Source organism: Staurois parvus, unplaced genomic scaffold (assembly GCF_062004578.1).
Source record: "Staurois parvus isolate SC_StPar_1 unplaced genomic scaffold, SC_StPar_1.0 ptg000962l, whole genome shotgun sequence".
Taxonomy (NCBI): domain Eukaryota; kingdom Metazoa; phylum Chordata; class Amphibia; order Anura; family Ranidae; genus Staurois; species Staurois parvus.
Window position 1 is genome coordinate 1077157 of NW_028318758.1, and position 25073 is coordinate 1102229.

A 25073-nucleotide genomic window follows, 5' to 3' on the forward strand; every position below is an offset into this window, starting at 1 on the left:
ATCCCGCTCGGATCGGGACCTGTCAGCCCCTTCACAGCAGGCTCATCCCGGGCACATACCCTCAGCGGGACCCCTCTACCACCGCCGGGGGTGCCCAGGGGTGCGACCTGGTTCCAGTCTTGCACCAAGTCCATCCCCACCATCAGGGGCTCTAGTGAAAAGGCAGACTGGGACTTAGACTCCGCGTCCTGGGAAATCCCAAGGCTGTGGACCACTAGAGATCCCGTTGGGCGGAGCCTGACATTTTAGGAACAAAAATAGTCTTTATTCGACAAACAAAAAAGAAGGCAATTACATGGCCTGATGTAAACACATGCCTGCAAGCTCCCAATTGATTGGAAAACCAAAACCAGGCTCCGCTCTTTGCCAGCACACGACTCAAACATATCTGGAACATTTAGGGACTCCAATATCCGTTGCAAGTTCGTTCAGGAATGAGAAGCAATTATGCACCCCCAAAAGCAGCATAGAGGAAAGGGATGGTCATGTTGCTGTGCTGCTTCCAAACCACCTCTGGCATGCCAGAGTGTTTATGCAGGTCCTTGATGCCAGTTCTTGCCTGGTGCAACAAATTATCCACTGTCCACAAATGAAGGCGAGTGGAGGACATGAAGGTGGCTTTCTCCCAGCTTGAACCACAAGCAAGACCACTCCTGTAAAATGAGAGCAAAGAATAATTGACATTTGCATCATGACAATCACTTCTCAGTGCAGGCCAGCTAGAGTGTCTTTTTTGCTTCTTTATCATTTCAGGAGTTTAAGTAAACATTCTTGGTAATTACAATGTTTGGAAAGACACAAGGTCCCCCCTCCCCCAGGCACACTAATGCTTACTTGAGCCTCATCCTGATTCCCTGATTGGCTTGAAAAGCTCTGCTCTCTGGGATCAGTGGATCATGAGTGAGTCTTCTTGGGCTCACATCAGAACAAGGTGCTTGTTCTGGGGGCACTGGACAGGAGAGAGGGGCCAAGGAATGCTGGCGGGGGAGCAATGAAATGAAGGATCTGGGATGCTCTGTGGCGAACTACTGCGCAGAGCTGGTAAGTCTTACATGTTTATTATTTTATTTTGGAACAATTGTTAGGATCACTTTTCAAAACCCACCTGTGATGTCAGACAGCTAATCACAACAGGCTTCCCAGGGTTTGTGCCATGCCTTACACCTAAGATGTTAATCAGCTGAAAGAAAAATAAAAACAGTTAGATACATATCAGAGGTTCTTTTTTCTTCCTAAATCTACAGGTGGCACAGACAACAGCCAAACCTGGCCAGCTGTTCTACTCCTTCTCCACTCTCTTGCCAAAAGCCACAGCAACTGTCATTTAATGTTTGAGTGGCCAGGACAACTTGTTGTCATGTTGACTACACACTAGATAAAATGGCAACCCCCGCTTTCCGCCTGCCCTATAGCAGATATCCTACTACAGGGCAGCACAGGTGCGCAAAGGGGCACACATGCCCTACCTGCGCCACCATTCGTGGCTGCACCTGTCAATTCCCGGGTCCTGGTCAGAGATTACTTGCAGGTGACCGCTGATTCACGAGCATCTCCGACAGGGAGGAGAACTGTATGTAAACAATACAGTTCTCCCTGTCAGCTCATGCAAACTGCATTGGATGGCTGTGCAGACACAGCACAGAGTAAAACAGCACACAGTTAACCCTTGGATCGCCCCACATGTTAACCCCTTCCTGCCCAGTGCCATTACACCCTGTTCCAAATTATTATACAAATTCTATTTAAGTGTCACAAAGATGAAATATTTTGTTTTTCAGTTTAACTCATGGATGGCGTTGTGTGTCAGGACTCTTTTGATCACTGAAAACAATCTCGGACACCTGTGATAATTAGATTGGCAGGTGAGCCCAATTTAAGGAAAAACTACTAAAGGAGGGTGTTCCACATTATTAAGCAGAGCACCATTTTCAAGCAATATGGGGAAGAAAAAGGATCTCTCTGCTGTCGAAAAGAGTGAAATAGTTCAATGCCTTGGATGAGGTATGAAAACATAAGATATTTCATGAAAACTTAAGCGTGATCATCGCACTATTAAGAGATTTGTGGCTGATTCAGAGCACAGATGGATTCGTGCAGATAAAGGCACATTGAGGAAGATTTCTGCCAGATTCATGCATCAGATCAAGAGAGCAGCTGCTAAAATACCATTACATAGCAGCGAACAGATATTTGAAGCTGCTGCTGCCTCTGGAGTCCCACGGACATCAAGGTGCAGAGTCCTCCAGAGTCTTGAAACCGCATAAACCTTCTATTCGGCCATCATTAACCAATGCTCACAAGCAGAAACGGCTGCATTGGGCAGAAAAATACATGAAGACTAATTTTCAAACAGTCCTGTTCACTGATGAATGCCGTGCAACCCTGGATGGTCCAGATGGATGGAGTAGTGAATGGTTGGTGGACGGCCACCCTATTCCAACAAGGCTGTGACGTTAGCAAGGCTGTGGTGGAGTAATGTTTTGGGCCTGAATCATGGGAACAGAGCTGGTCGGTCCCTTTATGGTCCCTGAAGGTGTAAAGATGACCTCTGCAAAGTATGTGGAGTTTATGACTGACCACTTTCTTCCCTGGTACAGAAGGAAGAACTATGCTTTCCGTAATAAAATCATCTTCATGCATGACAATGCACCATCTCATGCTGCAAAGAATACCTCAGCATCAGTGGCTGCTATGGGGATAAAAGGAGAGAAAGTCATGGTGTGATCTATGACATCCAAACAGCAGCTCTGGGAGGCTATTCTGACATCTTGCAAACAAATTCAAGCAGAAACTGTCCAAAAACACACAAGTTCAATGGATGCAAGACTTGTGAAGCTGCTATCAAATAAGGGGTCCTATGTTAAAATGTAACGTGACCTGTTAAAATGTTTAAAAAGTTAAAATGTTGTTAAAAGTTTGATTGAAATAGCTGATTTCAGTAAATATGCTGCAAACACAACAAATGACAATTTTCAGTTCTTTACAGCCTATAAAGTATTTTGAAACTTACTGTGCGTAATAATTTGGAACAGTGCATTGTAAGTTTTTTATTTTTTAAAAAAATACTGTTATCATTAGGAGGTTTGTTCAATAAAATTTGAATTGTACTCTTAATAGTTGATAACATGAGAATTATGCTGACTGTTATTTACATCAATTATTTACGTAAATGAGAAAAATATCATTTGCATAATAATTTGGAACAGGGTGTAGTACTGATCACTGTATTGGTGTCACTGGGGATGTCAGGGACACCAAGTCAGTCCCCCTTCCCCCCAGTGTCAGAATGCCTGCCACAGGCCTGCTATAAGTCGCTGATCGCCGCCATAACTAGTAAAAATAAAACATTAAAAAAAAATCACAGTATATATTCCAACATTTGTAGATGCTAGAACTTTCCCATCAACCAATTAATTTACATGTATTGGGATTTTTGGGAGCAAAGACATGGACATGGAAATGGACATGTTTAATAGCAAAAAGTAAAAAATATTGCTTTTTTTCTCTAAATTGTCAGCCTTTTTTTTTTTTGCTGGCGCAACAATTAAGAAAACACAGAGGCGTTCAAATAACAGCGAAAGAAAGCTCATTGAGTTGGATAACAAATATGTAAATTTCATTTTGGTGCAGCGTTGCATGACCATGCAATTGTCAGTTAAAGTAAAGCAGCGCTTAAATGCTATAAATGGCCTGGTCAGGAAGGAAGGGGGGGGGGGGAATCCTCAGGAGGGCAAGCGGCTAACATCTGTGACCATGTGAGGGAGAGTCCTCAAACTTGCCATCTAGTACTGTTGCAAGGCAACAAGCAAATCAGTTGACACATTAGGGTGTTTGCTACAAGGGCTCGCCAATGGGAAGTCATCTTCCAAAGGATGTTCTCGCATAGGTCCCCCCCTGAAATTTATTTAGGTAAAAGAGCAGGAGACCTCCAGTGGTGTGAATTTGCAGAGTGGCTGATTTCCTGACATCAAAAGGCGGGCAGATGATGAAGATTCATGGCAATATAGCAGGCCCCCTGGTGGAGCCAATGACCTACTTCCTGGAGGGTTCAGGGTAGCACAGTACTTCCTGGAGGGTTCAGGGTAGCACAGTACGTCCTGGGGTTTGGAAATGATGCCCCCTTATAATTTATAAATGCTAACTCCTTGGCCAGAGAACAATATGACCCAGTTCCAGAGCATTGAATGGGTGTTGCTTTTGAGTGGTATAAATGTCATTGGCAGCCATGACCCCTCTTACCCTTTTCTATCCATAGACAAACCAGATACAGTACTTAAAGCGGAGCTTCACCAAAAAGGGGAAGCTCTGCTTTAACGCATGTCCCCCGCTCCCCATTAAGGATTTGCACCTTTTGGGAGCGTGTCCCCGAATTTGACGGGTACCCGCTCCCACTTCAGCTGCGATCGCCTAAGGCAATCGGAAGCAGAAGTTTTCCCTCCCTCCCATAGTGTTCTGGGACACGTGACAAGTCCCAATAGACTACGGGACCATTCACAAAGAGCAGCGCTACTTGCACATATGCAGTGGGCACCTGGCTGGGAAACCGCAAGCTGTCCCAGCCGGTGCCCAAGGTGAAGATGCTGGCGCCAGAGAGAGAAGATTTTGTCACTGCTGAGTTTTTTTTTCTTCTTTTAAATCAAATGGAAATCCGCTTTAACTTGGAGGACGAACTTGCATAACGTCTAATCTTTGCGCTCTGATTTCTATATGCTCTGTCATAAAGTCGGTTACTTTATTTGTCAATAAATAGGACCTGGATTTGTGGATCCTTGTGTTGATTATTCTTGGTAATATTGCAATCTGTTACTAACAGTAATATTGTCCGAGCTCAGATATACTAGCTAATTCTAGGGACCAACAAGATAGTACTTTATTTAAGATAACTATTGGCCAAGACCAAAACAAGGCCCTGATTGATTTCAAGTACAACAAAATTAATCTCTACCTATGTTAGAATACGTATATGTAAAGTAGCGGGGGATCAGGTCAATTCGAGTGGCCACCCCATCCTCTCTATTCCGTCTTCTGGGGACCTGCAGCTGATGGACCTCTGGCTTCCTCTCCTCAGTCATCTCCCAGGAATCACTCCTCACCAGGCAGATGTTATGTAGGAGGCAACAGGTGAGGATGATCCTGGAAGATTTCTGAAGAGAGTAGAATAACTCACCCCCAGGCCTGGCCAAACATAAAAAGCGTGATTTCAGGAGACCTATAGTGGTCTCCACTATGGATCAGCTGAGAGACAGCGCTCGATAATATTGACAGTCGGCCAGGCTCTGGGGGTACCTGATTGGAGCCATCAGCCACATCAGCTGCAGATAGCTGGCATCCCCTGTGAAAAAAGGAAAAAAATGTGGTCAAGTAATTGCACTAGCATGGTTATATGTGTGTCTATTTGTGGCACTAAACCAGGCCTAGACGTTACACAATTTTCATCTCTGACACCAGGGTTGCCAGACATGGAAATTGACTCATTCATGCATCCCCTAACTCAGTGGTGACAGGGGAATAACATCTTACTTACTATTATGCACTGCTGGCATGGAGGGTGTCAAGCACCTTGACAGCTTGCTGTACACCACGCCTTTAGCTGGCTATAGTCAGCCTGTACAGTTAGGGTTGAAAAAGCAAACAGGCTGGGGGCACAGAAGCGAATTGTTATATTGGCTTGTTGCTAACCTGGGTGCACATACATTGCTTCATAAACTGTGAGTCCAACATTTAAACCTCCCACACCTCTTTCCCCGCTAAGCCAGTCACTGGGAAGATCATCTTAATCCATTTTCTCTTTCCTCTTATGCAGTGGAGAACAGAGGGAATGTGATCACGTATCAAAGTTCAAACCGTACATTAGTTCTAAGATTGGTTTCTACCTAGACACAATTGATTTCCTTTGACTTTCTATATTTTACACTATACAGCTTTTGTACAATGTGAATGTGAAAGCACTTTAGGGCATTAAGTCAATGTTGTAATAAACGGACCTTACTTATCTCTTTTCCCCATTATCTGCTGATGTGGTGCATATATGCATCCTCTTGTATTTGTTTTATGGCCTAGAGTCCAGATCTATGTGGCCTTATGTCAACATTTTGCTGGGCTGAGAGGGTGCTCCTAGCACAGTCCCCAGTGGGGCAGGGAAAGAGCTGGATGTATGCGTGCAAAGGTTAGCTTTATGATCTTGTTGTTGCTGTGACAGCCAAGCACAGTGGGCACTTAACCGCAGAGCCTGTACCTATGTCAACTTTGGTAACATGCATGCAACATTATAGTTCAAATGATGCCATAAACACAATACTTTTACCAATAAGCCACCCGGCTGGCATTTTGGCCACTCTTAAACTTCTCATATACGCCCGACTGCTGCAGTATGAAGGCACCATGGCACAACCCTGGAAAACCTGTCCGAACACTCATGATACGCTGTCTGGCATCACAGACAACTTGGATGTTGAGAGAGTGGTACTGCTTACGGTTCCGATAGTCCACTTCATCTATCCTGGGGGCTCTGATTGCCACATGTGTGCAATCTATGGCCCCCAAGATTTATGGTATTTGTCCACATTGGTAAAAAGCCACCTTCACGTCATTCCACTTGTCTTCATTTTGTGGCCAGTGAATAAATTGGAGCACCAGGTCAAGAATGGCATCTATGACCTGCATAAACACCCTGGACACAGTTGAGTGACATATCTTAACAATAAGTTCAGAGGTGGTTTGGAAGCTGCCCCAACCCAAAATACTGAGGGTCATCAGTAACTTGTCCATCCCAGGTATAGCATGACTGTGCCGTGTGGTGGGCAAAATCTTTTACGCTATGAGCTGATAGAGGTGCACAATTGCATCTTATCCTAAACGAAACCTACAACAGATATCAGAGTCCTGCATATTTTCCAGAAAATGTATGTTCTGCAAAGATCCATGGCTGGCGTAAGCAAGCTACAGGAGCAGCAGGAGCTGCAGGAGCAGCAGCCACATCTTCCTCTTCAGCCACCTCACAAAATGATTGTATGAATACTGTCAATGCACAATACAATCCTTCCTCATCCGCCATTTTCACCCACGGGGTTGTAAGCGCACTCGCACATATATATACCTGCCTGGCAATCACGCACGCACGGACGCCAATGGCAAATTTACTATAAATAGGACGCACGTGGCAATCCATCGTTCTCTCAGAGCACCTATGCGGACCAACTTCACTAGAGGTAAGCCTACAATGTTGTTGGAGAATACGTCTCACATTCTTAGCTACAAACCAGAAATAATGTGCTATACAACACTATTACCTGTAGACAAATTTATCCTTCTCTACTTAATTGGCTCATCCTGTTTCTTGTATGTGTGTTTTTAATTTAGCTAATTTTTCAACTGCCTACAACACCTGTACTGTGCCAGTGGACAAGAAAAACATTTACTTAGGTTCTAATGTGTTTGTCTGGCCAAACGTAGTATTTCTTCCTCTAGACCTGTTAATGTATCACCTCCCACGTTAGTTGTGTTGGCATGTTTGACTTGGCCCCACGGTCCCCCTCAAGCAGGCCCTGTGCTTTATCTGAAGGCCATAGACCTGACCTTTGCTCTTATGTCCTTTTCCCCATTGCAGATTTGGGAAGACTTTTCTCCCACCCTCATCCCAGGCCAAGAGAGCCAGTTGTTTCTTTTGGTAGGTGTGACTCTCCCCCCAGAGCATATGCTGTCTTTGGAGCCCAGACAACTGACCTTTGTCCTTCTTTTTTCCCTTGGCAGAATTTTGACGTAAACCCCCGGGCCAAGAGGACCAGTTGTTTCTTTTGGTAAGTGTGGCCCTCCCCCCCCAGGGCATGTGCTGTCTTTGGAGCCAAGACAACTGACCTTTGCCCTTCTGTCTTTTTTCCCTTGGCAGAATTTTCTGTTTGCCAGCCCTACCCCCCCGGGCCAAGAGGGCCAGTTTATTTTGGTAAGTGCCACCCTTCACCAGGCCTGTGCTGTCCTTGGAGCCCAGACAACTGACCTTTGCCCTTATGTCTTTTTTACCATTGCAGATTTCTTCCGATTCTACATTTCCTTCCTTGGCCACTTCAGACTTGCTGCTGCAAACAGCATCCAGAGAGACTCCCTGCCCAATTGTCCTCCCATGACACCCCCAAGGGGGCAAAGAGGCCAGGGTTCCAGGAGGTCCATGGTGCCAGGGGGGCTACTGGGGCCCAGGGGGCCACTAGGGCCAGGGAGGGCATGAGGGAATGGGGGTCTTGCTGTGGTGTGAGGGGGTCATAAGCTGGTGGTGGAAGGGGCCAGGATTCCTTCAGAGAAGAGGCGGAAGCTGAGGTGAGAAAGCTCCCAATCGTGCCACTCACCTCAAGGTTTGAGGTGAGGACCTCACCTGGGGCTGTTGCCTCCCCTTTGAGCCCAGGTGAAGGGACATCAAGGGTAGGCAGAAGGTCCCAGTCCCTGCCCAAGTTTCCACCCTTCTCTCGTAATCAGACCTAGGCCCTGGTGTTTGCTTGTGTTCAATGAGCTGACCAGAATTCAGGGCCCAGGTCCTCCCGCAGCGGTCAGGCCAAAAAGGACCGTCTCTGGGAGGAGATCGCAGAGGCCATAAATGAAGTGGGCAGGAGGATGCGCTGGAGCCTCGACAATCTGTAGAAGCATATGCGTGATATGAAGTGCTCTTCAAGGGCAAGCTGGCTCCGTGGGATTGGCAGGGGCATGTTACCAGGCAAGGGGTGTCCCCTGCCTATCTGCGGCTCCTGACTCGGGAAGAATGGGCACTTCTGCCAATCATCAGCTTGCAATCAATTTTGGGAGTGACAACTCGTGGAGATACTGATGACTGGCAGAGTGGTAAGTACACTACACATGTTCATATTGTGGCTTCCAAGTTGTTTAAAGGAAAGTGTGTGAAATAGTGTCGCTTTACATTTGTTATTCATTTTGTCTTGTGTCTTAGCCTGTCCCAAGGGAGCTGCAGCTCCTGCCAGCCCACCGGAAGAAGAGCCAGACAATCACGCATACACTGATGATCAAGAGATGTTCCCTCCTGGTAAGCACTCATTGGGAATACACCCCGTAATTTTGAACAGGCTGCTAGAACATCAAACATCATCTCATATGTCAATGTCCTATTCACAGCGCAACTTCAGCAGGAGGAGGAGGAGAGGCTCCCCCCACTGCAGCCAGGCCTGGAGGAAGATCTTGGTATATATTGTTAATGCGCTTGTCTAGAACAATCATAATCACTCAGGATGAGCCAATGAGCATCCTTTTAGGAATACAGAACAAATCAATGCTAAACTCTGGCTGAACACAAATATATCTCAAAAACATGCTGTATTTCTTTGGGGCTCCTCACTGCATTGTGCTCAAACCCCCAGAGAAATCAGTGTTAAAAACTGTGGCCACACAGAAATGTGTATAATTCCAGACAAATTTTCTTGGCCCAAAGTTTCCCAAGACCAAGAATATCAGGTAACTACACCAAACTGAATTGGGGAACTAACTGATGAGATAAATAAAGTTCCAAACATCACTAACTAGCTGACATCTCCCGAGCGTTCCAAATCAGAATCACCCTCGCAACTTCAGAACTACTCCCAGACAGGGGCGGACTGACAACTCATGGGGCCCCCGGGCAATAGGGGATCATGGAGCCCCTGTGTCCTTGCCCAAACTCAAAAAAGCCTATGAAAAAGGTACCAGGGGCATCTCATGGGACCCCCTACTGACCCCGGGCCCTCGGGCAGTGCCCGAGTTTCCAAATGGTCAGTCCGCCTTGCTCCCAGACACAAAAACATTCAACGCATGTAATCACATACACATAAAAACAAAAATAACAAGGTTTGAGCCACACAAAGGGAAGATCAAACACACTTAGCCAACACTATGGGTGTCAGAACTGGCAACATTTCTCCAATTCACTTGGAATCAGTAAGCATCTTTTTAAGCCTGCAAGTCTCCAGTCAAATCCTTGTTACAATTAAAGCCCAAAAGAGCTCATGCTTGTTTACATTTCCATTCAATGAATTTTTTGCTACCTTAAGCAGGGGCGGACTGACCATTTGGAAACTTGGGCACTGCCCGAGGGCCCGGGGTCAGTAGGGGGCCCCATGAGATGCCCCTGGTACCTTTTTATAGGCTTTTTTGAGTTTGGGCAAGGACACAGGGGCCCCATGATCCCCTATTGTCCAGGAATCCCATGAGTTGTCAGTCCGCCCCTGACCTTAAGGATGCTGATTTCCAGAGTTCAAATGTTTGTTTGATTTTGTTTTAGAATTCGAATTTGTTTTCAATTTTGTTTTCTAATTTGTTTTCAAATCAAATTTTGGCCAAATTTTGCTTCATTATTTCGGATTCGTTTCAATTCGTTATTTTTGTAATTCGGAATTCTGATACATCTGAATCTCCGAATACCGAAAAAATTCATCCCAGATTCGATTTGAAATGAAACAAACCACACATGTCTAGTAAGGAATACAATTTTCCCTATTCCTGCACCTCCCCATGTCAGTCTACCACGGGATGTACCAAGCAATGCTAAAAGGAACAAAGGAAGGGGAAAATGAAAACACAAACAAACTGAATGCTGCATATAAACCTTTATTACTACAGCCCCTGCAATGACTATAGATCCAAAAAAGACTGCACCGATGGAAAAACCATACTCATTCTGTACTGCCCTAAAAACCAACTTTGCTGATACTTTAGCCTATGCTGCCCATGAGACTGAGATGCTTCTCATTGAATTAGCTCTCACTTACAAAGGTGGCGGCAAGCTTAGGACTTTGTTCTTGACAATCCACGAAGACATGACCTTGGGTAGTACCGTGAAGCCCTTCCTTGGACCTTGAGGGAAGTTATAAAGACTATCTGGTTCGCGTATGTTCTCCATGCACTTCAGATATACTGAGTGAATGAACCAGATCTAACTTCTTCCTCTCATCCTCTGACCCATCTTCCAGAAAACGTGAAAGTACGGACTCTGGCATGAAGTTGAAACTTTTTGGTAGAAATTTGGGACCTGTCTCAGAATTACCCTGTCTAAGAGGATCAAGCAGTATGGCTCTCTAGCTAAAAAGGCATACATGTCAGATACTCTCCTTGTGGTAGCAATTGCCATCAGGAAATATGTCCTCGGAGTCAAATGGAATAAGGAACACAAAGTTATCGGATAAAATGGTGGTGCCAGCAAGGCATTCAAGCCAAGTGACAAATTCCCACTAGTGATCTAATCTTTATTGCTGCCTTCAGAAAATGAATGACCAAAGGGTTAAAAGACCATTTTTTACTTGCCATGACCAAGAGGACGGAAACTTGAATTTGTAATTAATTATAAGCCAGGACACTTTTAAAACTTTTTTTCAGGAATTCAAGAACATTAGATACCAAGGGAGTTGAAGGATTCCAATTTTTGCCAGAAGACAGCCCCAAAAAGGCTTTCCATACCCGATAGAAGGTCGAAATAGTTGACTTTTTTCTAGCTTGCAACAAGGTGTCGACTATGCCCTTTGACAGAGACCACCTCTCAACTTCCAAGCCATTCATTTCAGTCTCGTGGGGTTCGGATGGAACACCCCGTTCTGAACCAGGAGATCCAAACAAACTGGGAGTGGAAATGGTTGTTCTAGCCTCATCCTCTATACAAGGGGAAACCAAGGCCGCATGAGCCAAAAGGGCCCCCACTTCGTGTTGTATCTTCAGGAGAACCCTTAGAATTAGAGGGATTGGAGGAAAGATGTGCACTAGGTGAAATGTGGGCCTGGAAAGTGCATCTTAGCCCAAGGCTTCCCTTTTTTAGGAGTAAAAAAGGGAAGCTGGAAGTTCATCGCTGATGCCATCAGATCCAGGTCTGGTGTCACCCAGGCTTCTTCCGCAAGAATTTTGAATTGAGGTCCCACTCGCTGTGATCTACAAAACTCAGACTCTGGTCCACCAGAATGTTCTCTGTTCCTGGGAGGTATGAAGCAAGGCTAAATTCCCTTCTGCTCAAAGAAAAATTTGACAGGATATTCTTAGGAGAGGCAAGCTTCTGGTGCCCCCTTGACATGCCAAGTAAGCCACTTTAGTCTGATTTTGTATTTATTTTTTCAAGGTGTCTGGAACGAGGACGAAAAAAGAACACTGTGTGAGGGGAGACAGCCACTCTTAAGGGCTAGGAAAGAGGTTGTCCTGGAGGGGTCAGAGAGGGCAGAGCTGACCCATGGTAGGGTGACATAAGTAGGTCCAGGAAAAATGAATACATCCCACAACAAAAACTACTACATCTCATATTTTGTATAACCTCCATAATTTGTAAGGACAGCACCAAGTCTTCTAGGCATAGAATGAACATGTTGGCAACATCTATCTTTTTCCATTCTTCAAGAACAACCTTTTTTAGAGCCTGGATGCTGGATGGAAAGTGATGCTCAACTTGTCTCTTCAAAATTTCCCATAGGTGTTCGATTGGCTTTGGATCAGGGGACATATTTGGCCACCGAATCACTTTCACCCTGTTGTTCTTCAGAATTGAAACAGTCGCCTTAGATGTGTCTTTTGGATCATTGTCATGTTGGAAAAGTGCCCGATGACCAAGGGCATGGAGTGATGAGTGCAGTACATTGGTGAATTCATGATCTCATCAATGAAATGCAGCTCCCTGACACTGGCAACACTCATGCAGCCCCACAGAAGGACACTGCCACCCCCATGTTTCACTGTAGGCACCATGCATTTTTCTTTGTACTCCTCACCTTTGTGACGCCATACAGTTTTGAAGCTCTCAGTTCCAAAAACATTTATCTTGGTCTCATCACTTCAGAGTACAGAGTCCGAGTAGTCTTTTTCTTTTTCAGCATGGGCCCCAGCAAATTCTAGGTGGGCTTTTTGTGCATGGGCTTTATTAGAGGCTTCCTTTGTGGAAGACACCCATGCATATTGTGTAACAAAAACAATCACCCCAGTTTGGCTTTCTACTTCTTTAGCTAACTACAGTGAACTTGCATGGTGATTTTCTTCAACCCTTCTCATCAGAAGATGCTCCTGTCGAGGTGTTAACTTCCGTGGATGGCCTGGATGTCTCTGTGTGATGGTTGCAGTTCCATCTTTAAATTTTTTTTATCACTTTTGCTACAGTATTCTGACTTATAAGTAAAGCTTTGCTAATCTTCTTGTAGCTTTCACCTTTCTTGTGTAAAGAAATTATTTTCTTTTTCAGGCCTTGTGACATTTTTCTTCCATGTGGTGCATGACAGCATGAAATGGGAAGGAATTTTCTTTGTTAAGTAACGCCCTTTCATAATCAACTGTCTGCTGGACACCTGTTTAATGAATAATTAGACTCACCTTTAGTTGAATTCTTGTTATTTAAGATTGTTATTTAAGATTTTGTTGACTAAAATTTAGCTTTGCTCCTAAGACTTTCATTGGGGTGTATTCATTTTTGCAACATGGTCTTGAATTAATTTGTTGTCTGTGCAAATTACCAAATCTTGTTTGCAATCAATGGCCCACAGGAAAGAATAGGGACCCTACTTACAATTTTGAGCTGAATATAAAGTGTTCCTTTCACTACTGCAGTCTATAATATAAAGGACAAAATACATAATAAAATATGCACTTTGCATTCTAATACAATAGAGACCTATTTCCAGGATAGACAATTCCCCTTTTAGAAGCAAACCCTTTTTTTTTTTGCTATAGTAGACAAAGCTTTAACAAGGGGGCCAACAGCTCCCCCCCCCTTTAAAAGTGTGGGGTTCCATCGTTGTAATCCATCATCAATCACGGCATCTAGCGTTGTCACGACACCACAGACTTGCTGAAATAAAAAAACCCTGATGCCTGCCAGCCCATCCTCGCCCGCCAAGCACTCACCGCATCTGACATTTGAGATGTAAACAAAACAATTGTGATGTCACCGCTACTCTACCCAATTGTGCTGTGATTGGCCAAAGCATTGCACCTGGCCTGTGCTTCTGCCAATTACAATGCACTGTCAGAATGTCTTGCATTGTGGGGTGTGGCCAGCGAATAGCCCGCCAAACACCCTAACCGTTCGTGTTTTTGCCGAACACACAAACACCCAATGTTTGTGTCAAACCTATGTTCGACTCGAACATCAAGGGCATCCCTACCTGCCACCATACCTGGCACTGTGGTCTAGCCCATGAAAATTAAGCCTTCTGCTTCAGACCTGCCTGTCACTACCTCAATTGTGGGCCAGTCCATAGTTGCCAACATTTCAAAAACATTTTTAGGGACACTTTTTTTTATTGTACGCCCAGAAAGCCAGTGTAGGCGGAGCGATATGTAAATTAAGGGCAGGGCGGCATCAATTGTGGGTGTGGCCTGTAGACAATAATATGGCTGCACTCCAAGCACACCAAAAAGTGGGTGGGCTTAAATTGCTCTAGATGTTAAAGGGGGTGTGGTTAAATAGAGTCTGAGATTTTCTTGGGCTCCCCCATACAATTTTGCTCACCACCCCAACAGCCCAAAAAACGATTAAACACACACATAGACTTATCTTAAAAAAAAAACCTTTAACCTCTTGCTGCCCAGCCACTGCATTAAAACGGTGGCAGGGCAGCACGGCTGCGCAAAAGCACGTTTTTAAATGTGCTCTGCGTTCCCGAGGTTTTCACGGGCAGAGAGGGCGTGCGCGCGCCCCCGCCAACCCGTGGCTGTCACGATTTGATCCCCGAGGGATCAATCATTCGGTTTCAGCCAGTGATGTCCGGCTGAAATCAGATGATAGGTCCCTGTCCTATCCTGTCCTGTGTTGACAGTTACACAGGACAGGATATGATGTCATTCTTCTCTGCCTGGGCACATTCTGTCCCAGAGAGAGAAGAAGACACAGTAAAAGTGAGTAAAACACTACACATTTACAGTTAGAACACAACTAGGTCACATTTAACCCCCTGATCGCCCCCCAGTTTACCCCTTCACTGCCCTGTCACCAGTGTACAGATTTTTACTGATCACTGCATCAGTGTCGCTGGCGACTTCCAATAGTGTTAGCGCCCCTCCCAGATAGCGCCAGTTTGCCAGCTAGTACACCAGTAATCCCATTTAACCCCTTGATCGCCCTCCCCCAGTTAACCCCTTCACTGCCCTGTCACCAGTGTCATTGATTACAGTGAACAGATTTTTGCTGATCACTTTATTAGTGTCACTGGCGACTTCTGATAGTGTTAGCGTCAGTTAGCGCCCCTCCCAGATATCGCCAGTTTGCCCGCTAGTACACCAGTAATCCCATTTAACCCCTTGATCCCCCCCCCAGTTAACCCCTTCACTGTCCTGTCAGCAGTGTCATTGATTACAGAGAACAGATTTTTACTGATCACTGTATTAGTGTCACTGGCGACTTCCGATAGTGTTAGCGTCAGTTAGCGCCCCTCCCAGATAGTGGCAGATTGCCGCTAGTACACAAGTAATCACATTTGACCCCTTGATTGCCAGGAACACGCTCACTTTCACGCTAAACCTCCATTGCTAGTATAGTGTCTCATTGGATCAATATCTTTGATCAGATCAGCGCTATACCAGCGTTCACATTACTGTAGTATAAACGCAGCGTTAGCGGGATCAGCCCCGACACCTGCCAGCACTTGTGTTTAGCCCCTACGCCCCCCCCCCTTCTCCCCCAGCAAGTGCAGTGTCAGTCAGGGGCGGACTGACAACTCATGGGCAATGTACCAGAGGCATCTCATGGGGCCCTCTACTGACCCCTGTCCCTCGGGCAGTGCCCGAATTTCCAAATGGTCAGTCCGCCCCTGGTGTCAGTAGATAACTGTCACTTGATACATTACACACAAAAACGCAGTGTTCACAGAATCAGGCCTGATCTCTGTTAATTTTTTGTAGCGGTTCAAGCAGTCCCTGACAGCCAGGCGCTCTTTTTCCCATGAGTTGCACTAGGTACCTATAAATTTAGTGGCCAAAATGGCTGTATAGCAAAAAATGGCATAAATTACAGTATCTATACCATAGTTTGTAGACACTATAACTTTCACACAAAGCAATCAATATACACTTATTGGGATTTTTTTTACCAAAAACATGTAGCAGAATACATTTTGGCTTAAATTTATGACTAACTTTGAGTTTACAATATATTTTTTATAGCCGAAAGTAGAAAATATTGTTTTTTGTTTCAAAATTTTCGTGGTTTTTTTTTGTTTATAGCGCAAAGAATAAAAAGCGCACAGGTGATCAAATACTACCAAAAGAAAGCTCTATTTGTGTGAAAAAAAGGACGTAAATTTAATTTATGTACAGCATTGCATGATCGCACAATTGTCAGTTAAACTTATGCAGAGCTGTATAGCAAAAAATGGCATAAATTGCAGTATCTATACCATAGTTTGTAGACACTATAACTTTCACACAAAACAATCACTATATACTTATTGGGATTTTTTTTTACCAAAGACATGTAGCAGAATACATTTTGGCTTAAATTTATGACTAACTTTGAGTTTACGATATATTTCCTATAGCTGAAAGTAGTTTTTTTTGTTTATAGCGCCAAAAATAAAAAGCGCACAGGTAATAAAATACCACCAAAAGAAAGCTCTATTTGTGTGAAAAATAGGACGTAAATTTTGTTTGGGTACAGCATTGCATGACCGCGCAATTATCAGTTGAATTAGTGCAGCACCAAACAGCAAAAAAAGGCCTGGTCATTAAGGGGGGTAAATCCTCAGGAGTGCAAGTGGTTAATACAAACATAAAGAACTGGTCCACACTCACTGAAAGGTTACTGCTGTTAGTACAGGGGAGGGTAAGAGACTGCAGACATAGTACAGGAGATGGTCAGAGACTGCAGACATGGCACAAGGGATGGCCAGAGTACAGTATGCTCCACATATATTACAGATGCTCCACCATAAATATCACAGTATGCTCCACCATAAATATCACAGATGCTCCACCATAAATATTACAGTATGCTCCACCATAAATATCACAGCGTGCTCCACCATAAATATCACAGCATGCTCCACAATACATATCACAGGATGCTCCACCTTATGGAGCATACTGTGGAGCATACTGTAATATTTATGGTGGAGCATCTGTGATATTTATGGTGGAGCATACTGTGATATTTATGGTGGAGCATCTGTAATATATGTGGAGCATACTGTACTCTGGCCATCCCTTGTGCCATGTCTGCATATATTAATATGCATATATTAATATGGTGGAGCATCCTGTGATATTTATGGTGGAGCATAAAGTAATATTTATAGTGGAGCATACTGTAATATTTATGGTGGAGCATCCTGTAATATTTATGGTGGCTCATACTGTAATATTTATATATTACAGTATGAGCCACCATAAATATTACAGGATGCTCCACCATAAATATTACAGTATGCTCCACTATAAATATTACTTTATGCTCCACCATAAATATCACAGGATGCTCCACCATAAATATCACAGTATGCGCCACTATAAATATCACAGATGCTCCACCATAAATATCACAGGATACTCCACCTGGGGGTCCTGCTCCTGACGACCTGACTGGGGGTCCTGCTCCTGACGTCCAGCCTGGGGGTCCTGCTTCTGACATCAACCCTCCCTCGAGTTGTGGTGCAGTTGTTCTGTCCCCTTAGCAGAAAAACACCCCCAAAGCAGAATGTTTCCACCTTCATGTTTGACAGTTGGGATGGTGTTCTTAGGGTCATAGGCAGCATTCCTCCTCCTCCAAACACGGCGAGTTGAGTTGATGTCAAAGAGCTCCATTTTGATCTCATCTGACCACAACACTTTGAACCAGTCCTCCTCTGCATCATTCAGATGTTCAGTGGCAAACTTCAGACGGGCCTTGACATGTGCTTTCTTGAGCAGAGGGACCTTGCGGGCACTGCAGGATTTCAATCCTTGTCGGTGTTACCAATTGTTTTCTTTGTGACTGTGGTCCCAGCTGCCTGGACATCATTGACAAGATCCTCACTTGTAGTTCTGGAATGATTCCTCACTGTTCTCATGATCATTGACACTCCAGGAGGTGTGATCTTGCATGGTGCACCAGACCAGTTGTTTTGTGTTTCTTCCATTTGCGAACGATTGCACCAACTGTTGTCACCTTCTCACCAGGCAGCTTGGCGATAGTTTTGTAGCCAAGTCCAGCCTTGTGTAGGTCTACAATCTTGTCCCTGACATCCTTGGATAGCTCTTTGGTCTTTGCCATGGTGGAGAGTTTGGAATCTGATTGTTTGATTGCTCCTGTGAACAGGTGTCTTTTATACAGGTAACAAAATGAGATTAGCCGCACTCTCTTTAAGAGACTGCTGCTGATCTCAGCTTGTTACCTGTATGAAGGACACCTGGTAGCCAGAAATCCTGATGAATGATAGGGGATCAATTACTTATTTCCCTCATGAACATGCAAATCAGTGCATAATTTGTTAGACATGCATTTCTTTTGAATTTGTTGTTGCTATTCTGTCTCTCGGTGTTACAATATACCTACCATTAAATTTTTAGACTGATCATTTCTTTGTGAGTGGGCAAACATTCAAAATCAGCGGGGATCAAATGCTTATTTCCTTCACTGTATATAGTGGTTTAAAAAACTAGTCAAAACTGGTTTGAGCTACACCACAGAATGCAAAGGTCAAAGGTCAACTTCCCTCAGCATAATGAGACCATATGTCCTGGTATACATGAGGTCATATGTATATATGATTAGTTTTACAATAACATAATTGATAACACAAAACTACCACTAAGTTTCCTGTAAATCAATAACTGTTCAAAACCCACACTAGGGGTGTGCCACCCCTTGATTTACAAGATACTTATTTCACGATATTAAAGATTACCAAAATAAAAATTTAATAGCAAAATGTTATACTCAATGTAGTTTTTTTTTCACTTGTACTCTTAATATAAAAATTTCTGCCTCATTCATTTCATCCTTCACATTTTCAATGTTATTAGGTATGTATGCGGAGCACTCATCATTATTAAATATGGTACATCTCCCATATATTCAACTCCTTGGGCATTTTTTACATGTAAATGAATGTATAAAATTTTCTTTATAAGTCTTACCTAAATTTAAGTCTTATCTAAATTTCTATTTCTTTACCCACTTTCTCTGTCTAATTTACCTATCCAGGAAATCTCATTTGGCTATGTTAGGGCTGAAAAATATAAAAATATCTAAATTTCAAAACACAAACTACATGTTGGACTAACAAAAGAACACCAAAATTTCCCTTTTATGGACTTTGAAAGCAAAGGAGCAGATACTGTGGCCCTGATTTACTAAGAATTGAGTCTACCAGCAGACACTGAACATTCAGGCAGACTCAATTCAATCAATCTAGACCTGTCAGTCAACAGAAAGACGTCTAGCAAGCTCATTGAAAAGAGTCTACTTTGTAGACTCTTTTCCTGTTAGTAAATACGGAATCGCGTCAGGCACATTTCTAAATGCAATACCGGATATGTTCGCTAGGTGGCGCACAACTGCAGGTTTTGTCCTGTTGGCGTTTTTCTGTTTGCATATGAGAATACTTATAATTTAAAATAAAAAGCACACCTATATTATAATGTGAATTGGTACTTGTGAGCTACTACATGCTATTTAAATGTATAAATAAATAAATACTAACACCTAATGCAGTGGTGCATCAACACTAACACACATACCCATAAAACTGTGTCAAATTGATTAATAAAAAATATTAAAATATGTGTCGCACTCCACCTACTAATACTAACTTACAAATTAAAATAAACTGTGCTTAAAAATCCTAATATTTTAAACCTCCATATATACACCTACAGTTGTGTTCAAAATAATAGCAGTGTGTTGAAAAAAGTGAATAAAGCTCAAAATCCTTCTAATAGCTTTTATTTCCATACACACAAATGCACTGGGAACACTACACATTCTACTCCAAATCAAAACATGAAGAAACATATATCAAATTTGTGTTATTCCTCTAAAAAAATTTAAGAAAAGTGAATATTAGACTGTTCAAAAAAATAGCAGTGTTTATATTCTTCTTTACAAACTCAAACATTCACTATATAAACTGAAAAATGTTTGAAGATTTTGCTTTCCTTTGAATCACTTAATTAATATTTAGTTGTATAAGCACTGTTTCTGAGAACTGCTGTACATCTGTGTTGCATGGAGTCAACCAACTTCTGGCACCTGTGAACAGGTATTCCAGCCCAGGATGATTGGACTACATTCCACAGTTCTTCTCTATTTCTTGGTTTTGCCTCAGAAACTGCATTTGTGATGTCACCCCACAAGTTTTCTATTGGATTAAGAACCGGGGATTGGGCTGTCCACTCCATAACGTCAATCTTGTTGGTCTGGAACTAAGATGTTGCACTTTTACTGATGTGTTTGGGGTCGTTGTCTTGTTGGAACACCCTCTTCAGCATAAGGCAACATGACCTCTTCAAGTATTCTGATGTATTCAAACTGATCCATGATCCCTAGTATGCGATAAATAGGCCCAACACCGTAGTATGAGAAACATCCCCATATAATGATGCTTGTGCAACCATGCTTCACTGTCTTCACAGTGTACTGTGGCTTAAATTCAGTATTTGGGGGTCGTCTGACAAACTGTCTCCGACCACTAGACCCAAAAAAAACAATCTTACTTTCATCAGTCCACAAAATGTTGCGCCATTTCTCTTTAGGCCAGTCAATGCGCTCTTGGCAAATTATAACCTCTTCAGCACATGTCTTTTTTTCAACAGTGAGACTTTGCGGGGGCTTCTTGCAGATAGCTTGGCTTCACATAGGCGTCTTCTAATTGTAACAGTACTCACTGGTAACTTTAGACCTTCTTTGATCTTCCTGGAGCTGATTGTTGGCTGCATCCTTGCCATTTTGGCCATTCTTCTATCCATTTAAATGGTAGTATTTCGCTTTCTTCCATGTCTTTCATGTTTTGGTTGCCATTTTAAAGCATGTGCGATCATTTTAGCTGAGCAGCCTATCATTTTCTGCACTTCTTTATATGTTTTCCCCTCTCCAATCAATTTTTCAATCAAGGTACGCTGTTCTTCTGAACAATGTCTGGAACGACCCATTTTCCTCAGAATTTTAGAGAGAAATGCATTGTAACCAGCATGTACAACATTTGCTGCCTTCCTTTCTTAAATAAGGGCAATAATTGCCACCTGTTTTTCAAAGAATGAATGACCTCACTAATAGAACTCCACACTGCTATTATTTTGAACATGCCCCTTTCAATTAGTGATTCAATTACACAGAATCAGCAGCATGCATGTCATGACTGTTGGGTCTGTTGGATTTCTATTACTCTACTACACCTGCTAGTAAATTATTTGCCATGTAGAAATATCATTTCTACCAAAAACAGTGATTGATCAGGTTAGTGATGTATGACTGCTATTATTTTGAACACAACTGTATGTGCCAAATAATCAATATATTCAATGTGCAAAAAATGTGCAACACTAAAAATAAAAGTGCAATAATATGTGCAATTAGAACAAGAAATAAATGCTTTGTCAGCAGTTATCAGACAGGCATTTGGGAAGCGTTTTTTACGCTTCTCAAATGCCTATGAAAATTCTGCACATGGCAGCACACAGTGGAAGCGTTAGCGTTGCGTCACGGCAAAACTGGCGCCTCATGTTGAGTCAGAAGGAGTTGAAGCCTCCCATTCAAGTCTATGGTGCCGCTCCTCAAATGCCTGGCAGACGTTTGTGGTGTGGTTGCGAGGCATTTTCGGAGCGTCAATACCATTTAACTTCATTACAGGTGGTGCAGTTTTAACGCTTGGTAAATGCTTATCACATGCCTCAAAACCGCACATAGGGCGTTTGGGGAGCATTTGAGGAGTGTTAAAAACGCCTCCCAAACGCCTGTCAAACACTATAGGGGCGTTTGGCAAGAGTTAGAAATAAAGTCAAGTATGGACAAGCTCTTAAACCTCTCTCCTTATACAACTTGACCCCCTCCCCCAACCCCCCTGTCATCACCTGTTCCATCTGCAAATCTATGTATCCCCGCCCCACTCTTTTTATTTAACTATTTATTTATTGATCTTGTTAATGTGTCTCATTTCCTATCACCTACAGCTCAGATCTTGCATTATTATATGATTCCTGATTGTATCTCACCACTAGTCTGATTGAATTCACAATTCCTGGTCAGTCCCGTTCCCTGACCTATAATAACCTTTAGGGCCAGTTCACACTACATGTGTTTCAGTTGCTTTTTTTGCATCCAAAACGCACAGAAAGAAGGTTATATGGTTGTCAATGTCATAGTTCACATCAGCACTTGCAGTTCCAGTGCGTTGCAGGTGCTTCCAAAGAAGTCAAACAGGCTGCATTGTTTATGCATAGAACTGTACTGGAACACGGTAAAACGCCCTGGAATGCACTAAAACGCACATGTCCCTAAATAAATTTTAGAAAAAGAGAGGGGGAAAAAATTAACTGGAATGCATAAAAAAATGCACTGGAACATGTCAAAAACGCATCCGAACTGCACTGGAACACACCAAAAACACATCCAAAATGCACTGGAACACACAAAAACGCATCCAAAATGCAGTGGAACACATCAAAAACGCATCCAAAATGCTCTGGAACACGCTAAACATGCATCAAAAAAGTGCATGCAAAAATGCATCTGGAACACATCTAGCCTGTTTCTATAGTGTGAACTGGCCCTTAGGACTTGTTCACACCATTTGTGGTGCAGAAACGCATGCAAGAGCACGCATTGTCCAGCACAGCAAAGAAATGCAATGCCCTCTGCAGATGTGCACAGGTACCATGATGAAAACTTAATTGCACCTCCACATGTCTAGTTAATACAGATGCATTCACAGCCACCAAAACGCATGGCATCACACTACTGTGCGGGTTAGGTGCAACACACTTTTACAATAACATGCCTGCAGTATTTTTGCATGTTCCCACACGTTAGGCAGCCCATTGAAATTAATGTGCTGAGGAAAAAAAAGTAAAAAATGCTCCATTCACACAGGTCCTCTGTCCTGTACAGCATGAATGAGGGGGTTGTTCATGTGGCTGGAGCCACCTGTTACACAGGTTTTAATCTGACAGGTGTGAAGGCATGGGGAAGTGGCCCTGAATGCTCATTGTCTGTGTTCAGGGCTGTACACCTGCACCCATATGCTTATCAAATTATGACCTGCAGCATTTCCATTGTGTAACATAGGTTGCCTGCAAACGGCGATAGCCACAAAAACAAACCACTGATTCCCACTCTACAGGCCACAGCACCCATGTGAATGAGCCCCAAGACCTCAATTACACACAGCTTTATTTATGAACTCAGTACAGTTTTATAATTTAGATTTCACAGGAATATGGTTGGGATTATGTCAATTAATAATGTTTTTAGTGTATTTTTACCATAAATATAATTTGGATATTTTCTCTGGTGGTGGGGGTGTTGGATTTTTAGACACATATAATACTTCTTCTAGTGTCTTGAGGCGATTATGAATGAAAGAGCCATTGAAATAAAAAATGAAGTGTGATTTTATTCTATCACACAGTGGTGTCAAATAACAATGTAAAGCGTATTATGAACAGTTCCATGTAGATAAAACTATTGTAAAAATGACAAACGAAAGTTTAAAACAAAGAGTCACCATTATCTGTCATGGCTGTCCTTGCCATGTGCGATACTCCTTGTCCTTAATGCTGTCCTTCTAGACTTTGTAAAGAAGCCGGAAGTAGACGGAAATGATGATCTAGCAGCTGTTGCAGCTTCTCAGACGTGTGTATGCAAGAGTCATGTAGCTTGTAAGTGTGTGTGTGAGTGAGTGTCTCCTATGTCCGTAGTCTCATGGACTTTTAAGAGGCAAATGTACGTCATAGTTAGTGATCTTAATACCTTCTATGGAAAGTATTACTGCTTAGCAAAGCCATTTCATAAAAGGGAAGGATGCTATACATATGATGTTTGATGGACAGGAACATATGTATGCTGATGTACCAATGATGTAACCCTTAGCTATATATTTAAAAGATAGTATAGCTTAAGAACATATCAATGTATAATCACTAAACTATATATGTATCAATGTTAGAAACGTATACTAAATACACACAAATACTATTAAAATACATACTGTAATAGTAAATCACTTCTAATAACCTTGACATAACTAACAAATACTTTTAACCAACTATATCTAAATATAGTATACTCAACCTTCAACTAGTATATACTATTTCAGCTTAACTTGTATATCTTTTGGTCTCAGCTATAATTGAAGAATAGTAAATACTACCATTTGTCAAAGACCATTCACACATATTAATATTAATTATGACTAATCATAAAAACCAAATATTTTGCAAGCTTGCCATCAATATAAATGCCGAATCATAATTTAGATTTAACAGGGGGGCTGTCAGGTATGCTGTATGGGGCCCTGTGATATCTAACAGTGGCCCTGGGTGTATGCTTGTGTCTGTGCCACCTGTGTAGTTAGGAAGAACCTTGAACCTCTGCTATGTACCTCAATGGATCTAGGAATTGGACATGTTTTCAACTGAAAATACAATTATTAGTAATGTTTCCCCTGCAAATGAGGATCAGCTCCTTGGTGGAGAACAGCAATCTCACCATGTCCAGATGTTGTCTGGAATTCCACAAAAGAACAATTCACAAAACTAAAAAATAGATTTGCAAATTACCACTAAACTCTCCTAACTACACTCCCATCCACTAACACTGCCCACTACCACTTCCGGGTGTGTGCAAACGTCCTTCCGCCAACGTCATGACGTATTTCCGGTATGACAGCTGCTCTAGCGCCTCCTCCAACAGCCATCTTGGCGTTTATTTGTGCACCATAGCAATTTTACATGCGGCTCCATTGTGTATATAACATTCGCAAATATATGTTTGCAGTTCTATTGTGGATTTGGCATTGGTGAATGTATGCCTGCAGCTCTACTGTGTATATGACATTGGCAAATATATATTTGCCAGTAAAGGCCCAAAGTCAATATAAATTGGGGGGGCCTAATTTATTACTGTTAAGAGGATTATAGAAAAAGAATAGCTAGCTGGACATTGAACACGACCTATTCAT

General features: G+C 42.8%; 1 long non-coding RNA gene across 1 annotated transcript; it reads right to left on the bottom strand.

Moving 5' to 3' along the window:
• Window positions 1-268: 268 nt before the first annotated feature.
• Window positions 269-23758, bottom strand: LOC149441648 (uncharacterized). Its single transcript, XR_016307314.1, has 3 exons — window positions 23619-23758; window positions 1106-1180; window positions 269-653 (listed from the first exon to the last, which is right to left on the bottom strand). It is a non-coding gene; the product is annotated as an uncharacterized LOC149441648 (long non-coding RNA).
• Window positions 23759-25073: the final 1315 nt, after the last annotated feature.